Here is a 24211-nt window from a genome sequence, read left to right as displayed (position 1 = left end):
TCTGGAGTGGAGAAAAACAACTCACTAAAATTTCAACAACCCTTGTCTTCTCTCTTAGAAACCCTTAATGGACAACATGATGTAATTCTAGCGGTAACAGCTGACCTTTATTAGCCATGTATAACATATCAGGCACCATGCTAAGTATTTTACTGTCATTATTTCATTTAATATAATACAAACATACTGTATTAACAAATATTATATGACACAAACTTATGACAAAAATGACTGAATTAAAAGTTAACACAGTATGACAAAAAAGAAGAAAAGAAAGATAGTCAACATCTACAGAATTTGGCACTAAACAAAATCAATATAAGATCTTAAGTCTCTTAGGTTTTATTCCCTTTCTTCTCAGAAAGCATGATGATCCTTAACTACTGGGTCACCCAAACCTATATCACTGCTCCAAATACATTTAGCCTTTTCCTGTAAATAATAATGCGATATATTATTATTTGTTTACCCAGATAGATGTATACTCAGATAATCTTAGCAAGTTGGCTTTAATCCTGGCCACTAGATTCAGTTTTTCTCTGAATATATATAAACCAGATGGATTGAGACTCAACCCTATGAAGAAAAAATGGTGTTAATTAACAGTACTAAACTCATAAGATTATTGTGAGAATTTCATGAACTAATTACATGCTTAGCTGGGTGCCTAGTACATATCATATACTCAATATTTATTTCACTATTTTCACTGTTAACTTAATTAGCACCATATACTACTCAACTGGGCAAAGCAGCCCAAACTTGATTCTAGTCTCTTTCTTTCACCGGCTTCTTGGAAATTGAGGAAGAAGTTGTTAGGAGAATCTTATAGCGATGTTGATTACCACTTAAAATTATAGCAATGTACAAATCCAGTGTGCTCCCAAGTTTCTTTGTGCAAATGAGCATCATTTGAAACATTAGAAATTCAGATCAAATTTAGTTATTCCTACATTTTATAATCCTCTAAAAAGCTCATGCAAATTTCCTGAGAATGTGGAATTGATAAAAAGGTAGAGCTCTGTGAGTTGCAGGGAATTCTAGCTACTTCAAACAAAAATACTAATAAATATACACATGTTAGGGAAAGTCAGAAAACATTTTGCTGGACCACTCATCTATTCAAGTATTTATTGAATAGATTTCCTCATTAATTCTTCTTTTCTAAACTACCAAATTCCATTGCTTCATCTCATGAAAAGCTTCTTTGATCTGAAAGGTAAATTTCCAAATCTACTATTTCTCCTCTATCTTCAATAGTATAGCCCTATGGACTCTTTAAGAAAATACAGCACAAGTAACCAGGAATACTTCTCTCACCTACCTCTAGTATTCTTGTCTTCCTCTCCACATCTCTTAGACTTTTCCCTAAACGTAGATACTGACAAATGTAAGTATAAAGTCACTATTCTTTAAAGAGCTGGTCTGAAATTTTCCTAAGTTATTTTTTTAAGTTCTATGCAAACAACTTAAATCTATAAGTGGGTCAATAAAAACACTTCAAAGCAGAGCCCAAGTAGCATCAGCAGTCAAAATTCATCATGATGTGCTTGGTACAAAAGGTTTTCTTAATGAATTATCCATTAAGTGTCAGGTAAATTAATTGGCATGGACTTTTCTAAAAGAAAGTGGAAGGAGAGGGAAATAGTTAAGTACCCAGGATGCTAAAGGAAATCAACAGGCATTGAGAAGAGGGCTGCAGTAACTGCCATGGCTCCTTTCCTCTTTCTGGACTTTCATAAACTTGTTATTTTGCTCTCCCAACCTCACACACTTTACTTACTTTTCTGGGAAAGTTTAATATATAAGTTGACTTCAGACTCCATTTTGGCTTTTGAATCCTAAATGGGAGTTTTATATTAAAATTAAAACCTGAGTATTATATTACATTAACTTTATCACCCATATGCCCCTTCTTCCTCGCTGATAGAATTTTAAAAGAAACTAAGAGTCTGGTCACTTTTAGAGTTTGGACTCTATAAAAGGAAGGTCTAATTTACCACTTACTTTCAGAGAAAAACATTGAGTACAAATCACTTCCCTTGAAAATGCTATTTTCCCACTCTTCAACTGCCCCACCTAATGGCAAGAGGCACAAATAGCAGCCATTTTCTTGATTCCATAGTTGAAGCAGCCCAACAATAATTTTCCTTATCTGGGCAAACTTGCAGCAGTCTTACGACTGAAACGTAGCTCCTTCTCCCCTCGCCTTCACAGTCCTACACTCCACTCCAAGTCAATTATTAACAGATAGTCCAGGACAAAGAAATCACAAATAAGACCACTCACAACCCAACCCTAGCCAGCAAAAAGATATGGGTTAGAATTCATCACTACCACCTGCGAGTGAACTCAGGTACTGTTAAATCTATCTTCTTTTTAATTTATCTCTAATGACAGTCTTCCTCACTAGAGATGAAGGGCTTAGTGAGGTTCACATGAGAGAACAGATGAAAGTGCTTAGCACATTATTTTTATTTATCGTTAGAGAGGACCACAGAAATCATCTACTACGCCCTGCCCCCAATTCACACAGGAGAACACTGAGGCACAATGAGGTCTAATGGTCATCCAGAAATCACATCCATCTTTAGTGATAGAATCCATGTCCTTGAGAAAGATCCAGCCTGCTAAACCCACCACCATTTTCTAGTGAGTAAATCCACCCAGTCTTCTACTATTAACAAGTGAAAAGCTGTATAATGTCCTTTAGAATGTTAGGGGAAAAAAGTGCAGGGGAGAATATTTTTAAGTTAAAACCAAAAAATAGAATATATACCCAACAAAATACAGCACAGTATTACAAAAGGGACTTCAACAAAATAGATTTACTCAGCATGTCCCACATATGGCAGATTAGCACTGTGTAAAACTGATAATGCTTCCCAGAACCCAAGGCTTGGTGTCAATAACTGCAATTAACTATGATCCTTTGAAAGGTTTTCCATTACTCCTCCACATCAACATAAAGTTGGCCTATTTGTCTCAGTAGCTGAGTTTGATCAGATTCTATTATATCTCTAAGGACCTTTTTAAAATCCATTGTTGGGTCTTGCTTTGCTTTGAGCCATTTGTTTTGTTGTTATGCTACTTGAGTTGTTCTGGGGATTGTGTGTGTGTGTGTGTGTGTGTATTTTTTATTTAGTTCTTGGTAGTAATAGTTGAGCTGCAGAATACCTGTCCTGAATTTGCCTCCCCAAAATACAATACAGATTTATCATTCTAAGAAGCAATGTTCATCCAACTGTGGTCCTTGGACTACATCCAAATCTTCTGGAGAATTGTTTAACTATGGAGGTTCCTGACCTTCCCAGACAGACTGACCAAAGTCTCATGGGGTAAACTTTAATAATATGCATTTTTCCCGATGATTCAAATGCACATTACATTGCGAGAGACACCGCCAGGAGAATAAAAACAAAGCCACCCAACCACAACGGGGAAAGGAAGAAATTAATTTTCTGCTTCTCCCAGAAATCTCCATGCTTGGAACCCTTTTCACCTGGTACTACAGACTGAGTTGGTAGAACTCCTTAAATTAATGAGAGGCTTTCCTAGCAGGATTTTCAATGATTTTTTTATTAGTCCCTGTCCTGAGAACAAATTACACAGAAACACAAACAGATGGTTTTCAGTTATCTGTTTTTTAAACAATCTAAGTAAACTGAAAAACACAATGTGTTGTTATCAAATAACAGCTGCACCAAAACCTACCAAACTGAAATTCAAGGTCATTTTGAAAGAAGGAAAAAGAGGTAGGAAGAAGGAAAAAGATGGGCTTAGGCATCTCTTTTTAATTCAAAGTCTGGGATAACCCTGGGCTAGTTATATTGTTTCATCAACTGCTTTTTTTTTCAGTTTTATAAAATGTCTAAGTGTGCTTACTTCTCCTTTCCATCATCATTCTCCCCATTCCTTCTATTTCTATCCCTCTTGTCTTGCCTATTTATTACTCTATATCTTTACCTCTTGAGAAATTTCTTGAGCCTACTCCTACTTATTTTCTCATTGGGCAGGGTTAGAAATCATTCATTTCCTCTGAGAAACTTGGTATCTTGAGTGGCCTTTTTCTGGAATTCTTTGCTCTTTCTAATAGGAAATCCATCTTTATATTTACCCAAGTGCAGAAGCACATGTGGGTCTGATTCTATAGACAGAAAAAGCAGATGGACAAAGGACTGAGTGATCCCAAATTACTCTATATCTATTCTCTTCTGATGATTATAATAATTGTTCTCCTCACTTCAGGGAAGCACTTCAGCTGTAGCAGGGCGCTGGAAAGGGATGACAAGGGATGGAAATGCAAAGTAACTGACCATATTGAGACTCTGAAAAGATACCTCCTCTACTGGGTGTTGTATGTCCTTAGTAAGCAAGACTATAAGCTTATTTCTTACAATTATTTTAAGGAGGAGCTATTTCTCATGTCCTCCCCAAGCCTTGAGATAAGCAGGAGAGGGGTAAGATTGGGGAAGAGAACATTGACATTGAACAGGAAAGAAGAAGAGAAGACGGGCCCCAGAGCACCTGCACTACCTCGATAGATATCTGGGCATAACGCAGAGGAGGAGAAGGTATTGGAGAGGAAAGCCTTCTAGCAGCAGCTACCTGGTAGAGCCTCATCTATTGGCTGAGGAAGGTTTTCCTAGAAATGAATGTATCATTTAATTATATTAACCTCAAAATGCCTCAAAGCTGTCTTTAATACCCATTAGTTTCCAAATAACCATTTATTCTCCAGTGTCTCCTATAATTCTTCTCATTTGTAGTACTTCATTTTTAAAGAAAATTATCATTTTAAAAAAATACTTCTTCCCAAACTCAACATGGAGATGAATCAAGTAATGAGTTAAGAGATATCAACAATAAATTTATTCCTAAATTACAAATAATAATAAACATCAAGTAAAAAATAATACTAAATGTTCAAAATGTTCAAAAGAAATCCTTTATTTACAAGTAACAGGCAGATCACCAAGAGACATGGGTTAGCACTTAAACATCATTTTAAAATGGAATTTTTCAGAAGGCTGAGTGTAACCTCCCTTATGTGGCAAAACCAAAAAGTCTCATGAAATCTGAAAGTCATTTTTCTTTTCTCCTTCTATTCAAAAAACTTCTACTTCCATTAAACAGATAGATTATTCAGTAAATGGTGCAAAAATAAGGGGATACCAGTTTAGAAAAAAATATATGGCTGAATGTCTATGTCACTCCTTACATGCATTGATAAACATCTCGATTATAGAGAAGACAAAATACTCAATGTTAAAAAATGAAAACACGTTCACAAAATGATTTAGTCAACAGGTAACTTATAGTCAAGGAAGATGTGACGAAAATGTTGGCTCACTTAGACTCTGCTGGGATTCTTAAGAAATTGTAGGAGGACATAAGGTATTTGACAGAACTCAGGGCCACAACCCAGTTGTTAATTAAAGGTGTCACTGGATGGTGCACAGGATTCATACCACAGAAGTTTGTGCTATTGGGGCCAAAGCCCTGGGACCTAGATTTTCTAGATTTCAAGTTGCAAACCACCCTGCCTACCTCCACGTTGACTGGCAGTGACTGAAGTAAGGTGTGGGCAGAATCACATACAAAAGACTAACCAAAAACTCAAAAGATCTAATCAAGATTTACCAGAGTTAAAAGTAAAAGCTTGTGAAGAAGAGTGTTATCCTGGCTGGGGGTTTGAGGCAGAATTTCTGCTTGGCATGGTATCTACAGGAGAAAGAATTTGATGACTCACTTTTTCCAACTCTATCATTCCTGTCTTTTCTGATCTCTCACTAGAAATAATCCACTGGCTCTTTTCTAACCAAAGTTCCCCCTTAGGCTCCATTCTCTCTCACAAGACATTATGGGTCTCTTCATGCCACCCATTCTTCTGGGAACCCCTCCTGAATAGGCAGTCCACTCCACCGTTTGTATGCATATATGTATATTTATGTGTTAGTACTTATTCACTAATATGGCTGTACCTCATGCAACATGATGACTGAAAAGAAGAAAAAAGAAGAATGATCATTTTCTCAGTTCACTCCATATAGCTTTTATTGTCGTACTTGTTATTACTATGGAATATGCCTCCTTTCCCTCTTCTGTACAATAACCAATCACAGTACGTGTAAGACAGCTCACCATAGAGGATTATTAATCTTTAAAAACTGTTTCAAACAGCTATCATTTCATCATCGAATGCAATTGAAAGGAAATGAATTTGTTTGTCTAGTTTAGGGGAAAAAAGAAAACCATAAGAATGTTAGAAAACATGGGTGAAATTATCCATAATCTTGGAGTAGAAAAGCCTTGTTAAGCAAAATACAAAAATGAGGAAGCTGTAAAGGAAAACATCAATTACCTTGTAACAACATAAAAGGCATTCCTCCACTGTTTATTATTCAATTTCATCATAGGTTTATGCAATATTTAGAAAAAAAAATCTCAAATTAATTAGCTCAATTTTTTTCAACTGAAACATTCAGTTACCATCCTAAATCATTTTCCCTCACAAAGAACACAGGGATTCTTGGCTGGGGTTAGTTTCTGAGTCTATCTGTGTGATAGAATTCATTTCTACTGTAGAACGGAGAAAGGGAAAAGCTGAGTTAAAGCAAGACATGAAGAAATTGGCCAGTTTTCTAACTCCATTTTTTTTAATGTATTCATTAATCTACCAGTCAGTTAACAAAAATATATTGTTTTCATTAAGTCCCCATGAGATCAGACATACCCATGCTGAGAGAAAGACAAGTAAAACACATTCCAAATCCAAATAAGTTATTTTGTTATCATCCATCCCTTTGTTCCCCTTCATTACTGCAGAGACAGATTCTAAAGAAATTGAGAGACTACAGTAACAAGAGTAAAATAACCTATTTCATTAACTTCCATTCCTCTGGATCTTAACACAATTTTATTTCACTAATTCTTTGTGGGCATGCAAATTATTTTTAGTTTGCACTATCCTACCTGAAAAACTAAAACTCAATTTCACATTTGTGTCACAGAAAACAGGTCACAGTTTTCACTCTATCTTCAGGTTTTTTCTTTCTTTTCTGCTGCATTTTTACCTTATAAATTATACTGATCATGATTTTTCTCAGAGTCTAGTCTGGGTGACTTGGTAAAAATTTTTAAATTTCAGAAGAAAGAAAGTTTAAATAGCAGTGAGGGGAAAGGAAATCTCGTATATATTATGCAACTATTATATATGGTATGGTGCTGTGCTAGACATCTTAACATGCCTTATCTGTTTAGTTTTCATAACAAGCGTATGATGTAGTTATTCTAATCTATATTATTTTTGGATGAGACAACTAAGGCTCAACTATAGCTCAGTAACAGCTAGTAATTGATAGGCTGGTCTTTGAACACTGGTCAACATAATTTAAGAATTAAGAGAAGGGAACAAATCAAAAAAGAGGGAGGGAAAGTAAACACATCTCAGGGTTTGGATTTAAAAGTCTTCATTGCTAATGCCTTCCCAATTCCTGATAAAAGTGGTTTCTTATCTGCAAAAAAAAAAAAGATAATAACACAGCCTAATTTACAAGGTTATTATGAGTCTCAAATAAGGTACTGTTTGTAAAATCACTTTGTAAGTTGAAAAGCATCATATGAATTTTTTGTATAGCAATTATCCCAATGAGGTCTCTGTACACACACAAAAGAGAGCACTTGATAAGAGAATGAAAATGCTTCAGAAAAACTATGGAGAGAAACAGATAATGACATAGATGATATATAAAGACATAGATGAAATAACAGATGAGAACTTCTTACTAAATTACAATGAACTGTTTATACAATTCTGAAGAATACATTCATCTGACTCTTTAATTTTTTTGTATTCAGTAATGGAAATAAATAAAACATTCAGTAGTTTAATTTTAAAGAGGGGGATAAAACTAGGAAAGCTCAAGTGAAAACAGAAAGCCATGAAAGACAGAAAGCACAACAATCTAATCATGAAAACATTTTCAAGTTTGGGGATCAAAATATGTACCTGGCAACATATTTCAGGATCATGATTACTGAAATAAACTATTTTATAGATGATGCAAAATTGTGTTGCCTTCAGAAACTAAACTATAGTGGAATTTGGAACAAAGGAGAGTCCATCTATCAAAGGTGGACTCGACACATTGGCATTCGTGGTGTGCATCAGCTGGATGGAAAGATTAAGCAAGAGTAATGTACACAGGATGGACCTAGAGATTATCATACTAAGCGAACTAAGTCAGAAAGAGAAAGACACATACATGTGATATCACTTATATGTGGAATCTAAAAGATGACACAAATGATGAAACAGAAAAAGACTCATAGATGTAGAGAACAGACTTGTAGTTGCCAAGGGGGGAGGATAGGATTGGGAGTTTGGGACTAGCAGATGCAAACTAGTATATATAGGATGGATAAACAACAAGATTCTACTATATAGCACAGGGAACTATATTCAATATCCTGTGTTAAACCATCGTGGAAAAGAATATGAAAAAGTATATGTGTGTATATTTATATTTATATATATATATATATATATATATATATATATACACACATATATAACTGAATCACTTTGCTGTACACCAGAAATTAACACAACATTGTAAATCAACTCTACTTCAATAAAATTAAAAAAAAATAATGTACACAAACCAAACTTGTTTGCTCCTTTGCAAATACAAGGAGAGAGCAATTGTTTTTAGAGCAAGAAACAAAACCAAAAAACCCTATATGTCTAAGAAGATTTAGCTGATTCCTGAAGTTATCTTGTGCAGGATATGTAAAGAGAAATATCTTTTGCAGAGACGGGACATTGATTAAGACTATGCTGATCTGAGGTAGAAGAAAGGGTTAACTCATGCAAGGAGTGATTTGAATAAAAGCTCTTGCTATTCCAAAGCTCACATGTGCTTTATAAAGCTCTTTTCCAGGAAGGATGAAAACCTATCTAGCCACTTAGACGAATCCACTTAAATCTGAAAGACCGTGCTCTAATTAGAATGAAGCATTTGGAAAAACATGTTCAAAAGGTCATATGGCCCACATGGCCAATTATCTAAGAGAAACTGCCATTTGCATAGGTGCCATCTTACAATCTATTTACAGTTATAAGAAAGAAACTGAATAACTTAATACCTTCCCTGCCTATACCCAGACAACAAGTCTAAAATCTACTTTTGATCAAGATGTATGCATATAATAACTTTAATATTTTTAAATAACTTGACTATTCAGTTTTATTATTAAAACCTACATAAAATTTTTGGCATTTTCCTCATATTCTATGCTATTATTTCAAATATTTATACTGTAGGTATTTTAAGCGTTAAGTCCTAGCTCATTTTTGTACCTCAGTTTGTCCATCAAATAGGGATAAAAATGGTACTCACAGAATAGCTTTGAGGATTAACTAAAATGGGTAAACATATATAACGTGTTGGTATTTGGTAGTGCTCAATACATTTTTGTTACAAAATACTGTATTACAAAAGTATTTATAAGGTAATTTGAAATAGCATAGCCTATGCCAAGAACTCCAGTAGCAGTATACACATAGGTATGTGTGTGTGTGAGTGTGCATACATGCACACAGATACATACAAAGTATTTGCCCCCAAGTATTCAGACTTCTGTGGACAAACAATGAACAAAGCGCTCTTGCCAGATAACCACGTGACATTCAGAGCCCTTCCCACTACTTCTGGGCAATACCCAAGGGAGAGGAACTTGCATGTACCGAGGTGGTATTTGTCACAAGTCCCTCTGAACAGTTGTCCCAGTTCATGTACCATCACTGCTTCCTCCCTGCTCTTTTCTTCCCTTGTCTCAAGTGTGAATATAGCCTTCTTCCTCCTCACACCCTGGGGCAAAATTGTTACAATGATGTTCTAATTACAGGCTTAAAGAGAGGTTTGAGAAAAAAAAATAATAAAACAAACAAAATCTTTAAAACCCGTCAACTCAGTACTCCTAAAAGGGCTTTAACCAGGCCATCTCTGCTGTGCGAACCATTTGTAAGTCTCCACCTGCTGCCATGTGCCTCCTTCCCTGCAAGGGCTTTCTCCCACCTTTTCACTTCCCAGAGTTCTCCAGAACACTGCCTTTCCCCAAACTGTATCTCCCTTGAACAGCCACGGGCACATTAAAAAATTCTAGCACTTTATTATGGAAAAGGGTTTACCTTTCTTAGGATGTAACCTCTCTTTCCAACAAGTCTGGGGGCCTCCATTCACAATTAAAACGTCTCCCTAAACAAAAATCTCCTCCATTTTCTGTCACACTACAGAATGCAAAAACATCTGGAGTTTACCATATAACATTGCTGTCCAACTGTAGGTATGTCTACAAACAGCAGAATCTAATTGGTATGTTACAATTTATTTTTAGTAGACACATGGTGTAAAAGTGCATTAGCATATAACTGATGCCTGCAGTCACACAGTTACATATGTGAGGCTCAGTGGTATAGTGACCAGAGGAAGGAATTTAGAATCAAAAGATCTGGAAAGTACATCTAGGCTTCTCCATTACTAGCTGTGTGGGCATACTAACTCACTTAATCTGACTAAGGCTCATTTTGAATCTCTGTAAAATGAGGATAAAAATAACTGCGTATCCTACCTGCAAGTTTTTGTGAGGAAAAGAACAGTAAAATGTTGGGATGGTATATGAAACAACTGCATTTTAAATTATAAGTTATTATTAGTCATGTTAGCACACATATTAGATCTTAATTCCACTTGATGTCTAGTATAAAAATCTAACATTCATCCAATCCGTTTATATACAAAATCATATATGCATGATCAGCCTTTACTATAATTATTCTTTAAAAAAATAATGAATTATGAATGATGGCTGTAATAGAAATTACACTCACACACATACACTTATAAAGTCAGCTTCTACTTTGTTGCAGATTTAGCCTTTAAGAGCTAGTTTAAATTCTAATCAAAAGCAATTGTGAAAATATATAGATTCAAAACAAGACAGTACACTGCTAATAGGAAAAAGTAAGATCTGCAACAGAAATGGATAAAGTAACAAATGTTACTACCTTCCATATACAACACATACATAACTTTACCGGTCCTCTCTACTTTGGTATATACTTTAATGACACCCACAATGGTAAGGAAAAATAAAGTGATTCCCAAGTCATTGGCAGAGTAGGAAGTACAGTTGGAATGAGGAAGACTCAGATAACTGCAGTAACATTTGTTGCTTGTTTAGATGTTGGGAGGGATAATGAGCAAGGAGTTGAGGAAGGTTCCCAGGGCTCTGGCTTAGGCCATTGGCTTGATGCCTGGGGCAGCAAATGCAGTAGAGAATAGAGAAGCAGAAGCATGTTTAGAGAGGAGAAAGAATAGTGCATGAATCTAGTTTGGGAAATGTGTGGAGATAATGAATGTCCAACCTGCAACTGAATAAAATTCTGAAACTAAAACTAGAAATCTGAAATGGACATGGAGATTTAGACACAAACAGAAAACAGATAAAGACTGGAAAGGAGGTAAGATTATCTTAGAATATCCTGTGGGCCAAAGATAGGAACTTGGGGAACAGCATTGTTTAAGGGGCATACAGACCTGAAAGGAAATATTTAAATAAATATCAGGAAGAGAAGAGGAATTGTCCAAAGAAGTACACATGGGCAGCAGTGTCAAAAGTAAATTGAAGATCTAATTCATTTACCAAGGCCAAAAGCAGAGATAGAAAAGAGATGAGCAAAACTGCAGTTGAGTATGTAGGAGGAAGGGAGTAATTGACTAAGTCCTCTGAGGAGCTGGAGGTCTTATTCCTGAACAGGAGGAATATCTTCAGCCTCTCAGACTTGAAGAAGGAAAGCAAAAATCATGAGAGCATATGTGCATGTTATTTGGGGGACACAAAAAATGGATAGGAAACTGGAATAGTTCACTCCAATAAAGTATTTTTACTGCATATTTTAAGTATATTCTTACTGGGTATAGAATTCTAGGTTAACAGTTCTGTCTCAGTACTTTAAAGATGCCACTCCTATGTCTTCTTGCCTGCATAGTTTCTGAGGATAAGTTTACTGTAATTCTCATCCTTGTTCCTCTGTATGTAATTTGTCTTCTTTCTCTATATTCAAGATGTTCTCTTTGTGTCTTGATTTCAGCCATTTGAATATGATATGCTTCTGTGAGTGTGTGTTTGTGTGTGTGTGTGTGTGTGTGTGTGTGTGTGTGTGTGTACTTTGGTATGTATCTTGCTTGGTGTACTCTGAGCTTTAGAGTCTGATGTGGTGTGTGTCATTTTGAAAATTTTTCAGTCATTATTTCTTCAAATATTTCTTCTACCTCAATTTCTCTTTCTTTTCCTTCTGTGATTTCAATTATGCATATGCTATACCACTTATATTATAGCTCTTGGATGATCTGTTATGTTCTCTTTTTTCTACGTTTTCTTTCCTTTTTGTATTCCAGTTTGAGTAATTTCTATTGACTTATCTTCAATTTCACTGATTCTGTCCTTGGCTGTGTCAAGCCTACTAATAGGCCCAAAGACACTCTTCATCTTTATTACTGTGTTTTTTATTTCTAGCATTTCATTGCATTCTTTCTTATAGTTTCCGTCTCTCTGCTGAAATTATCTATTTGATCTTACATGTTGTCAATCTTTTCCATTAGAGACTTTAACATACTAATCATATTTAAATTCCTAGACTGATAATTTTAACATTTGTGCCATATCTGGGATGCTTCTGTATATTATTTTGTCCTTTTGAAGTATTTTCTCTTGTCTTTCTATTTGCCTAATATTTTTTTACTGAAAATTGGATATCTTGTGTTGGACAGTGGATACTGAGGTGAATAAATTTTTATGCTTAAAGATGAGCAAAGTTTTCCTTCTGCTAGGCCTTTTGCATGGGAATTTGAATTAATCTGGTCAGGAACGGGACTAGATTTGAGGGATTTTGTTCTTATAATTAACCTCAGTGCACCACAGGCATCAAATTTCTCTAATAACACCACATGCATAGGTTATGGCAGCAGTCCCCAACCTCCCTGGCACCAGGAACCAGTTTCGTGGAGAACAATTTTTCTGCAGATGGGGGTGGGGATGATGATTCAGGCAGTAATGCAATCGACGGTTCAGGCAGTAATGCGAGCGATGGGGAGCGGCAGAAGAAGCGTCACTCGCTCACCCACCATTCACCTCCTGCTGTGCGGCCTGGTTCCAAACAGGCTGTGGACCAACCTGGGGGTTGGGAAACGCTGGATTATGGAATGGCTTTCCAGTGGTTGTTTTCTTAATATCTGCTCCATCCTTAGTTTTGGGTCTCTCCTTTGTGCTGGGTCCCCAGAGAATCTGTCTCTGGAAGCTCTTGCAGCCTATTCCACTGTTATTTTCACTCAATGCTTGTTAGGATGTTGATGGGAGATCAGGGAAGAAGAGTGTTCCTTGATGTTCTGATTAAGCCTCAGTCTTAGGTAGGCACTGTGCTCCCGGGGCTCAGGGATGTGGTCATCACAAGTGCTTCTGCTTCTCCTCCAACTGTAGTGCTGGTCCTAGCACACATTCTTACCTCCCACTCTGAAGACAGAGCTTTATTTTCCTGTTCCCCTCTTCACCAATGGATTTCCCCCAGTACCCTAAGTCAGAAATTCTTACTGCTCTTCCCTTTGCAGAGTAACTCTTTAATTCCACTGGGGAGATGGGTCTGGTTTCAATAGTGCCTGCTGTTCTCCCCAGTCTTCCCTGTGAGCACCTGGTGAGGTTTGTAGAGGAAAAGTCTGCTACAGGATTCCCCCACAACCCTGCATATGCAACAGCCAGTGTGTCCATACTCTCACGCTAGCCAACACTCAACCTTTAGCAATTCATTAAAAATTTTCTCTGACTCTCCTTACTGCTTTACATAGCATCTGATGTAAGCAAATGACGGCATCCTTTCTCTTCTTCTTGACAAGTGTCTGCCTACCTCCTTCCAGATTTGGGGTTGCTTGGTTGTCCTACAACCTCAATTCTCTGATGGATTTTTTTAAAGTCATGAATATGTAGTGTGTCTAGATTTTTACTTGATAGCAGGGTGGGACTGACACTCTTTGCAACATTCTACATCTCTGAGCTTAAACCAGAAGTTGGAGAGTTCACCCCAGAACCCCTCAATGTTCTGAAGTTAAGAAGTTATTCTTCTGGGAGTAATAATAGAGTTTAGTGACTGTTTGGGTTCACTGATAATTCAGTCCCTTCGAATATTTTTAGTGGAATGGGGATGCTCTCTGCTGAGAACCGAACTTGCTTATGCAAACAATATGTCTAAAAAAACATGAAGACTTGATCAGAACTTTGAAAGATATTGTTATAAGACCATCTCATAATCTCCTCAGAAAAGACTGTGCCAACATTAGAAAACGCTATCAGAAAGTTTTTCACTTATATCTATTCTAAGCCACTTTTGTCAACATCTAACTCCATTTGCGGGGGCGGCGGGTGTTTTCGGTTTTCCCTTCTCACCTTAAAAGTTTTTCAGCAATGTTTTGGGAAGTCAGAACATACAAATGCTTTCTAAATAGATAACACTACCCACTGGAGGAGATACTCCTCTCTGACTACTTTGCCAATTATTTCATTTATACTGGGTGAGGAAATACATCTTCTGAATTCCTGCATGAGCAATTCAACAACAACAGAAAAAGAATCTTTTATGTCTTTCTATGTGTACGTTCCAGGGATTTCTCATGGCTTCCTCAACGCCCTCGTTTATCTTCGAATATCCCTTCAGAGACTATTGCTTCTAAGCAATATCTAGGTCTCACTTGGTATGATTCATCTTATATTGAAATGCAACCCTGCTGGTAAATTAATGCTATGTAATGGCCTCTTCTAGAAAAACATAAGTTGGGCATTTAATATTTTAAAGTACAAAGCAGAAATGAAGACCTGTAAAACTTGTAGCTTGTTGTTTTAAATGAGTTTGTAGAAAAGATGATTTTTGTTGTAGCACTGTGGTATTATTGTTTGAGTAGTTGTAATACATTTGGTTTTTAATGCTCAGTGAGCCAGATTCTCTGAAGAGCTTAAATCTCAATCTGGAAGTGAATTGGTGGACTGTTAATTATCCGAACTTCTGGGGTATCATTTGGTGTGCAGCTCCATGGGGTATGACTGCTGTAGTACAGTCTAATAGTTGGTGAGGGCTTAATAAATATTGTTGACTGAATTCAATTCAGGAGGCTGAGGGCTATAAACATGGCCAAATCACTAGCACAGAAGCATTATTGCCAACACTGAAGTCCAGGCTTCCATAATAGTAAGGAGTTTGCAGGGAGGACAGATACGACCATAAGAGAGTTATAAGCTAAATGTCTTCTTCCCAGTGCTTGTGCTAATACTGGATCTGTACCCCAAATTCCACGTGTGTGGTGTGTGACCAATCTAGGCAATAGAAGGAACTAGGAAGCAAGGTCAGAGGCTCTAACTACATAACCATTAACCATTCTTGGCCATGGCATTAAGGCCTTTAATATACACAACTTAGGGAAACGTGTGAACTGTTAAGAATGACTTTTTCTAACAATAAAAGTGAAGGTTTATTTGGGGGTGTTGTTTTTATTTTGTTTGTTTGTATTTTGCGGTACGCGGGCCTCTCACTGTTGTGGCCTCTCCCGTTGCGGAGCACAGGCTCCGGACGCGCAGGCTCAGCGGCTATGGCTCACGGGCCCAGCCGCTCCGCGGCATGTGGGATCTTCCCGGGCCGGGGCACGAACCCATGTCCCCTGCATCGGCAGGCGGACTCTCAACCACTGCGCCACCAGGGAAGCCCTTTTGGGGTGTTTTTGCTTGGTTGGTTTGGCTTTTTGTTTATTTTTATTTTGCAACGTGCTTTCAATACTGTTTTCTCATTTTACCCTTGAAACAATCATAGTAGATATTGAGAGCACTTGATAACAATCTAATGATTTATGGTTTTCTCATCCTCCTTCCCCTACCAGGACATAGATACAAAGTGGCAAAACCTGGACTATAACTCAGGACCTTAAGGACCATCCCTGGGCTGACTTTGAAAGCACTTACCTTGGGAAACTGTGCAAACCCATTGATAAGTTTAACTGACATCATTTTTAACCTTCAAAATACTTGCTTATAGGTGGCCATTTTAATAATAAAAAATGATATATAACTCTAACTTAAGAAAAAGAAAACTGGCTTTAATTAAAATTAAGTGGCCTTTATAAGTAAACATTTTTTCTGGAGCAATATACTATTAATAGAAAGCTTCACCAAATTATTATGCTTTTCTTCTTAATTTCACTTTGTTACAGAGCAATACTATCTGTACGAGTCATTCCTTAATATTTATCATCAACTCAACAAAACTTCTCTCCATTTTTATCTATCTTTGATGTTTACATTGTGAAGTACAATATAGGCAATTATTTCTTGGATATAATCATTCAGAATTCAACTCCAACTCGAAAGTGTCCAAAAATGAAATAGCAAACACATCACAATATCAGGGGGAAAAAAAGTGGAGGTGTTTTTCAAAGGCAACAATGTAATGACTGACTATGGCCACTAAAATTGTCATGTGATTGATTTCAGAGCAAATGGTGGCTGATCAGCCCCTACTCTTTCAGACCTTTCCTCCATACTCACATTCATTTATACTCGGCTATTCTTGCACTATTGTTGATTATCTGAGAAAAATTCTTTTTAACCACTTGAAAATAATCTATGTTTCTGAAACAGTGAGCGTAATTGACAAGCATGGCACATTATTCACAGTTTAAAATATCCTGACAAAGGGGATACCCAGAATGCAAAGAACAAGTACACAGAGGTGTAAGAGGGAAACGACTTCAGCATCCCTGGGAAGAATTAAAGATTAAAGTGGGACAGGCTTGGGCAGTCAGGGTGGGGTGGGGAGATGAAATAATAAATAGAATATTATAAAAGTTAGAAATTTAGTTGTCAAATATGCTCTATAAGAGTAGAGACCATATGTATCTTACTCCCCATTGGATACCCAGAACCTAGCAAGCACAGTTCCTAACACACAGTAGCCATTAAATAAATATTTTTTGAATTTTGTAAAGAGCACAAGCATGAAGGCAGGAGTAAACGACCAAAGGAATAAAACCTCTGAAACTACAAGTTCTCATTTCAGTTTACTGCTAACAAAGACACAAGCAAGAATATTATTTTAGTTTGGCTTTGTACTTTGCAAGTTTCAAAGCGTCTTTACCAATAGTATCTCCTCCGACCTTCTTTGGACCTAAAGAGAGACCAGCAGTGAAAAATCCAGTTTCTATATACTTAACTTCATCAGGATTCTAAGCTGCTACAATTCTGTCAATCTCATACCTTAGGTGGTGATGGATATAGCAGAGAAAGGAGGCCAGTCTGGAAAGGGATCCATTATTTTTACTTGAACCATAAAGCCCCCCGAATAATCAGTCTTACAGAGTAATTGTGAGGGACAATCACATGCAGATACCTCTGAAGTGCCCTAACAAAATGTATCATTTTTTCTAAATTTCTTTTCAGTCTCCCCTCTCCAAGTAGGCACCAATGGAATGAAATGGCATAAATTTCTCAGCCTGGGCCATTAAAAGAGCAGTTGCTTCTCAAAACTCAGCAATGTAAAAGTACAACTGGAAAACATTATCTTTTAAGAAAAAGATAAATTTGGTTTACAAATTTTGGACATCTAAAGTCTTTTGTGAAAAGAGGAGATTCTAGTAAGCCTGTTGGGCATACTTCACCAGGTGGGCTCCTGGCTCCTGGTCTCAAAACTGGAAACCCATTTAGATGGGCTTTAAATTCAGAATGCTAAATACTTCCCAGATACTCTGTGCCCTCCAAACAGCCCAGGATTTGCTTCCAGTTTTGAATAAATACTAAACAACAATTCTATCAAAAAAGAACAGGGAACATCAATTAACAGACATCTAGTGAATGACAATTTTATCCAAGTGTAGAGCATCCGAAAGAATCCTAAGTCAAATAGAGGGCAATTTCGTCAAGAAACCAACAAATCCTATTGAGCAGAAGATACCGTAAATCTCTCCAAACTGGTAGGAAGAAAATGATACAAGGTACTAAGAAACTGAGAATTTAATGTAAAATACTACAAGATACATTAGAATTCAATACATAAGAGAGTTGATTAATGAAGAAAAATGAAAATTTATCCAGTTCATTCTCTAGATGGGAAGGTCTATAAAAATTCATGAGTTGAGAGAATACCAACAGAGATATTATAAGGAAAAGTACTTAAAAATTTTTTTAAATAACCCCTGATTTAAAAATACACTAACAGTATAGACAATTTTATGTGTCTCTCCCCTTGTCTGTACCTTTACTTCTCATTCCTGGTTAGCATAAAAGCAGTGGCATTGATAGAGAGAACTGGGGTGGCTCAGAGATAATCAGGTCTGAAATTTACAAACCTCTAAAAAGTTAGCTCAACTGGTAAACCCACTGACAGGAGAAAGTACTTTGGAGACTTATGTTACTGGATTGGATGTTAAGAGCAAACAGTATAAAATAAGCAAAATAGGAATAGTAAAGGGAGGAAAAATATTTTAAGTAAAATTAAAATTAGCCCCTAAGGTCTATGAAGAGCTGATTGGAACCTCAAAAATCATCACTGAGTTCCCCTAACATAAAATCTACAAAATAGGAAATGAAGAGAAACATGTTAACTGGATAGTTTCCGTGTTATCCAGTTGGGAGAATATGTGGACTCCAGAATATCAGCCACCAATATCACAGTCACTTATTAATATCATCCCTTAAAATTATCAGATTCACTGTTATGGACTGAATACTTGTATCCTCCAAAATTCACATGTTGAAATCCTAACCCCCAGTGTAATTATATTGGAGGTGGGGCTTTTGTGAGGTAATCAGGGTTAGATGAGCTCATGAGGTGGGGTCCTTATGATTGGATTAGTGCCCTTATAAGAAAAGACACCAGAGAGCTTGCTCTCTCTCATCTACCACATGAGGACACAGTGAGAAGGCCAGGAAGAGAGCTCTCACCAGCAACCAAATCAGCCAGCACTTTGATCTTGGACTTCAGCCTCCAGAATTGTGAGAAAATAAAATTCTCTTATTTAAGCCACCTAGTCTGCAGTATTTTGTTATGGCAGCCTGAGCTGATAATATACTCTTTTTGCCCCAATGCTTTGATTTTATGTTTACCTGGGAACTGATTTTCAATTCAGTTTTATGAATGGTACAACATGACCTAGAATCTAAGAAACTCATAACTGATAGAAAACAGAACTCTCACCTAGTTTAACCACCCATCTTATGCCTGAATCTTTAACATGATATAGATAATGACTAAATGGTCTTGGAAGCTAGACTTGAACCCCTTTAGTGAGCAGAACTTGCTTCATTTCCAGGCATTTCCATTTAATCCATTTCTGGGCCAGATACTATCACTCTGCTCTGTAGCTACAAAAAAGCACTGCAAACCTCAAAATAGAGAGAATTTATCAAGCAACTTATTATGTGATAGGTGTTTTCACCTTCATTATGATATTTTTTCTATCTTACAGATAAAGACACTAAGGTTCAAAAAAAATTAAGTAATTTACTAACAGTCAGATCTTTAAACACCAGTGGATCTGGGGATTGACTCCACATCTCTGAACTCAACAACTATTCTATTTTCACTGCACCAGTGATCTCTAAACGATACTGATTTTGAAAACAGATGACAGTAAAAGGTAAATATAAATAGAATTCCTAATATTTTCTTTTTAAAGCCCACATTGGAGATTGTTGTACTTTATCACATCAGCTCCCTTATACCGGGTAGACAATAAAAAGCTAGATCAGTGAAAGTATATCCATATTGAAAAATGCCAGAACCTAATGTTGGGAGATCATGATTATTATTCTGAATACAAAGACTAGTAAATCTATTATATTAAAAATTATTTTCAACAGAAGTACAAGCTTCAAGAGTTAAATTTTTAACCTTGGAAGAGTCATACTATGTTAATATTTCACTGGAGAAATGCCAAGGAAAGCTTGAGTCACAGATGTGATGATAGGGTCACTGTAAATGGCTCCTTTCCCTTTGGAACCAATGGATTGAAAAGAGTCAATAGAGTTAACTCAGGTCACTAAAGGGCTGGGGTAGAGTCGTGACCACTGTAGAAAATTAAACTGTTTAATTAAAAACAGAGTTGTTGCTACAAGTGCTTTCATAAAACTTTCTAAGAGCCTCAGAAAGGATATTCTACGCTAACTATTCTGTCTCTGTCCTAAATTGTTATGCTATGCAGGTAGCAGGGGAAAAAAAATTCTAGACGTTTACAACTAAATGCTGCTCTAGATTAAATGGCTTCATGAAAACATATTTGAGGCAGAAGAAGGCAAGTTTTAAATAGAGAAATCAGTTGATCCGTTATGATTCAGAATAGTAAATAAAAATAAAGCATCCCTTGTACATGGGATTTTCCAGCTATGAAACTTATAGGAGAGTAATAACTCACCAAACCTCATTTTACCAATCATTATTTTGAGATAAAATGGTTTTACACTAAAATTTTAAATTTTGTAATTGTTGTGCAAATGTCACTTGTTCAGTCCTATTGAAGCAAAAGTCAGAACAGCAAGAATTGCCCCCAGATTACATAGATGGCAAAGACACTTCCTGAGGTTAACACAGAGAGAAATCTGTTTGAGCTCTGCCCTTTTGGACAGAGAACCAACACCCGGAAAAAAATATAGTCTTAAGCACCCCAAGCGGTACAAAACGCAACAGCTGTCATGTTAGAACTTTAATTATACCTGCAAAAATAAAATGCCAGTCCAATAAGAGGTGGCTTGAAAACTTTAAAAAGAGGTAAGGCCTTCATACCACAGAACTTACGGGAGAACCTTCTGCTTGCGGTAGCCAATGGGGTCATGCCTCACTTTGGTACTGTCCATATGCCCAGTTCCTCCCTTCTGTACCCACTGCAACTACAAATTATCCTCCAAAACCAGCAAAATGTTGCTTTAAGTAAAAAGTGGTTTGTTTATATTCTTATAGTTAACATTTTTCATGGATCCCTTCCAAATAAAGGAAGAATTCAGAGCATTTGTCATTAAAAGGGACACTGCACCAGGTCTTGAATGAGAGGAGAAAAATATGAACACTGCTTTAAATGTTCAAGAACAAATAAGGTGACTGTCTAAACACGGTCTTTTTTTTCCCTCCTCTTTCATGTTCCTTAAGTTTTCACAATGACAGAAGCAAGATACATAGAGACACACAGGGAGGAGCAGAGCCCATTTTAACACTTAGAACATTCTATTTGGATTTTTAAATGTCATAATGCCAAAGAAAAACATTCTCAGATTCTAAATCAAATTAATTCTTTCAACCTTCCTCATCAAAAACAGGAAACATCTACTTCTAAGTGCACAATTTTGGACTCTGTTATGGCAAAGACTTAAGGGGCAGGGGTGACATTCTTAAACCAGTGCAAAATAAAATTTTAAAACTCTGGGCTTCCCTGGTGGCGCAGTGGTTGAGAGTCCGCCTGCCGATGCAGGGCACACGGGTTCGTGCCCCGGTCTGGGAAGATCCCACATGCCGCAGGGTGGCTGGGCCCGTGAGCCATAGCCGCTGAGACTGCGCGTCCGGAGCCTGTGCTCCACAACGGAAGAGGCCACAACAGTGAGTGGCCCGCGTACCGCAAAAAAAAAAAAAACCTCTAAAGTGACAAATTCTCACTAGGCAAAAAGTCTGGCTCTTTTCTCGTATAAACAGTAATCTGCTTAGAGTCATTTAATTAAGTGGAGGCACTTTCTTTATGCTAGTGGATTTTCAAGAAGCTAAGAAGCAGTGAAATGAGAGCTCTACTGTTTACATTTGGACAAGTGTATGTAACTCAGATTCTCTTAATCTGGGAAGCATGAGCCTTTCCACCAAGATGAAAATTTTTGCATAAAGCAAATACAAATAGGAAATCTAGCATCATGAAGTACTCGGAGGTTCTTAAAGTCACAGCTCAGTTAATCATTTGCCTTTAGAATATTTTCCTCCAAGAACAGGGAAATGTTTAATAATATATTTTTAATTATTCAAAATATTCTCCCTTTTACCTTTATACATATTTTTCACATCACATGTTTCTGAAATTTAATAAAAGAAGGAAGTATTGTATGTATGGCTTGCTTTCAAATTTAACATATAATAAGAAAAGCTCAGTAACAGAAAGATGTGTTTGCAGTTTGGTAATTTGTATGCAGGTCACCTCCCATTACAATGAGCAGCTCTATGATAATAGAAGGAATTCCAGGCTCCATGCCATGGCTCTTGATTTACACAATAATCCATACAACTAAACACCAACAAGTAAAACAAATGAATTTGGACATTCTCTCAGAATTTGTTGAATTTCCTTGGTTGGTTATTAAACAGAGTCAGTACTCAGTCCAAGAACTAGCACACTTCTGGGTACATCCTCATTTTTTTAAAAACCCTACTGGGTACTATACTTCCCTCCCCATTACTCCTGCATTGCTCACCCTTAAAAGCTTGATGGTAATTAATTCTATAGAAAGAATTAAAAATGGCCTTGGGCCATCACCATAGAATCACTGGTTGTAACACAAAGTGTTCCCGTACTAGAGAAATGTGTTTGCATTTGTGGTTTCTCTCATGCCTTCAAATGAATGTTCCTACGTCATAACTACATCTGTTTAGATGCCTTTTTTCCCCTTGGGTAAATGAACAAAGGGACATGTTCCTAGAGCTTGCCTGATGGAAATTAACAGTCTACTTTCATCCCTGCCTTGTGTAGCTTTCTTTGAGTTGCTCTATTTGCTTATGCTCTCTTTCATAAGCTAACAGAAATCTAGAAATTATCACTACTTCGGCACCTTAAGAACACTGAGTGGAAATAAGACTTAATCTCCATCAGGGCCTTGAGGACTTTCACTAAAAAAAACCATAAAACAATTTAAAGGAGGAGATTAGAGGATTAAAGACACAGGCCATGGTAGAAAGCTCATGGAAGTGATGACCCACCGATTAAGTATTCACATTATTCATCATGTACATGAACTTGCAGAATGTGACTGACTGAAGTACCTAGATGTAAGTTCAATTTATCCTTTTGAACTTGCCCAGAAAGTTTGATATTCAAGACATAAATTTCCTCAGTTTCAACTTCTTATATTTTCTGCATGCATCCAAAAATCAGGGTTTCCAATATCATACCAGTAGGCACATACAAATGAATGGTAAGGCATATAAACTGGCTGAAAGAGAATTCCCATCAAATGTCAACCAGGCCACAGAGACAAACAAGTCTTCATTTGTTAATAAGCTGCATACAGTCAGAGAACTGAAAGTTAACCAAGGGTTTCTCACAAGTCTCATCATGAAAGCACAGTATTAAAATCCAAAAGAAAACAGTAAAAAGTTGTGGGTACACAGTTTTAGAAAATAAATGAAAACAAAAAGTACTTACACTTTTGCTCCGAGAAAGCAAATCACAGGTATTTCTTTTCATGGTGGTGCTTTAAGTAATTCAAACAGGCAATAGTTGTTTTCAACGTCACTGCCCTCACTGCAACAATTATCCACTCAAAAGCCAATTGGCATTCTGAAGAGAAAGGCAAGGAAATGTTTAATCAAGTATATGATTAACACATGCTCTGAAATGCTGTCTTAGAGTAGGACAGTAATTCTTCAATTATTCATCAAAACAGGTTAAAATGGTGCTGTGTTTAAAGCAGTAAAAGTATACAGGAGCAACATTTCCAAAACAGTTTTTGTTAAATGTAAGTTAGAGAAATCAGGCACCATCTGTTTCTCATCAAACATTCAAATGTACATTTCTAGTGGATGAAAAAAAAAAAAGGTATGGTAGCCACGACCTAAAGTTACACGTATGAAATGAAAATGCATACTGATTTGTGTATGTGCTGATCTGGCTGGTACAGCTACGGACCCCTCAATTTTCCACTAAGGCAGGGGTCCCCAACCCCCAGGCCGTGGTACCATTCCACGGCCTGCTAGGAACCAGGCCGCACAGCAAGAGGTGAGTGGCAGGCCAGCGAGCGAAGCTTCATCTGCTGCTCCCCATGGCTTGCATTACCGCCTGAGCCACTCCCCCACCCTCTTCCATGGAAAAACTGTCTTCCACGAAGCCCGTCCCTGGTACCAAAAATGTTGGGGACCGCAGCATTAAGGGATCGCTAAGTT

At 37.0% G+C, this 24211-nt stretch overlaps 1 protein-coding gene across 1 annotated transcript in view; it reads right to left on the bottom strand.

The window, feature by feature from the left end:
• Positions 1-23588, bottom strand: part of PDE4D (phosphodiesterase 4D) — a 1151628-nt gene extending 1128040 nt beyond the window's left edge. The window contains exon 1 of the mRNA XM_032626898.1: positions 23475-23588. The gene's annotated coding sequence lies outside the window, so the exon portion shown is untranslated. The remainder of the gene's footprint in view (positions 1-23474) is intronic.
• Between the last annotated feature and the right edge of the window lie 623 nt (positions 23589-24211).

Source organism: Phocoena sinus, chromosome 3 (assembly GCF_008692025.1).
Source record: "Phocoena sinus isolate mPhoSin1 chromosome 3, mPhoSin1.pri, whole genome shotgun sequence".
Taxonomy (NCBI): Eukaryota; Metazoa; Chordata; class Mammalia; order Artiodactyla; family Phocoenidae; genus Phocoena; species Phocoena sinus.
Note: the sequence above shows the minus strand (reverse complement) of the source record. Positions and strands in the feature narration are given on the sequence as shown.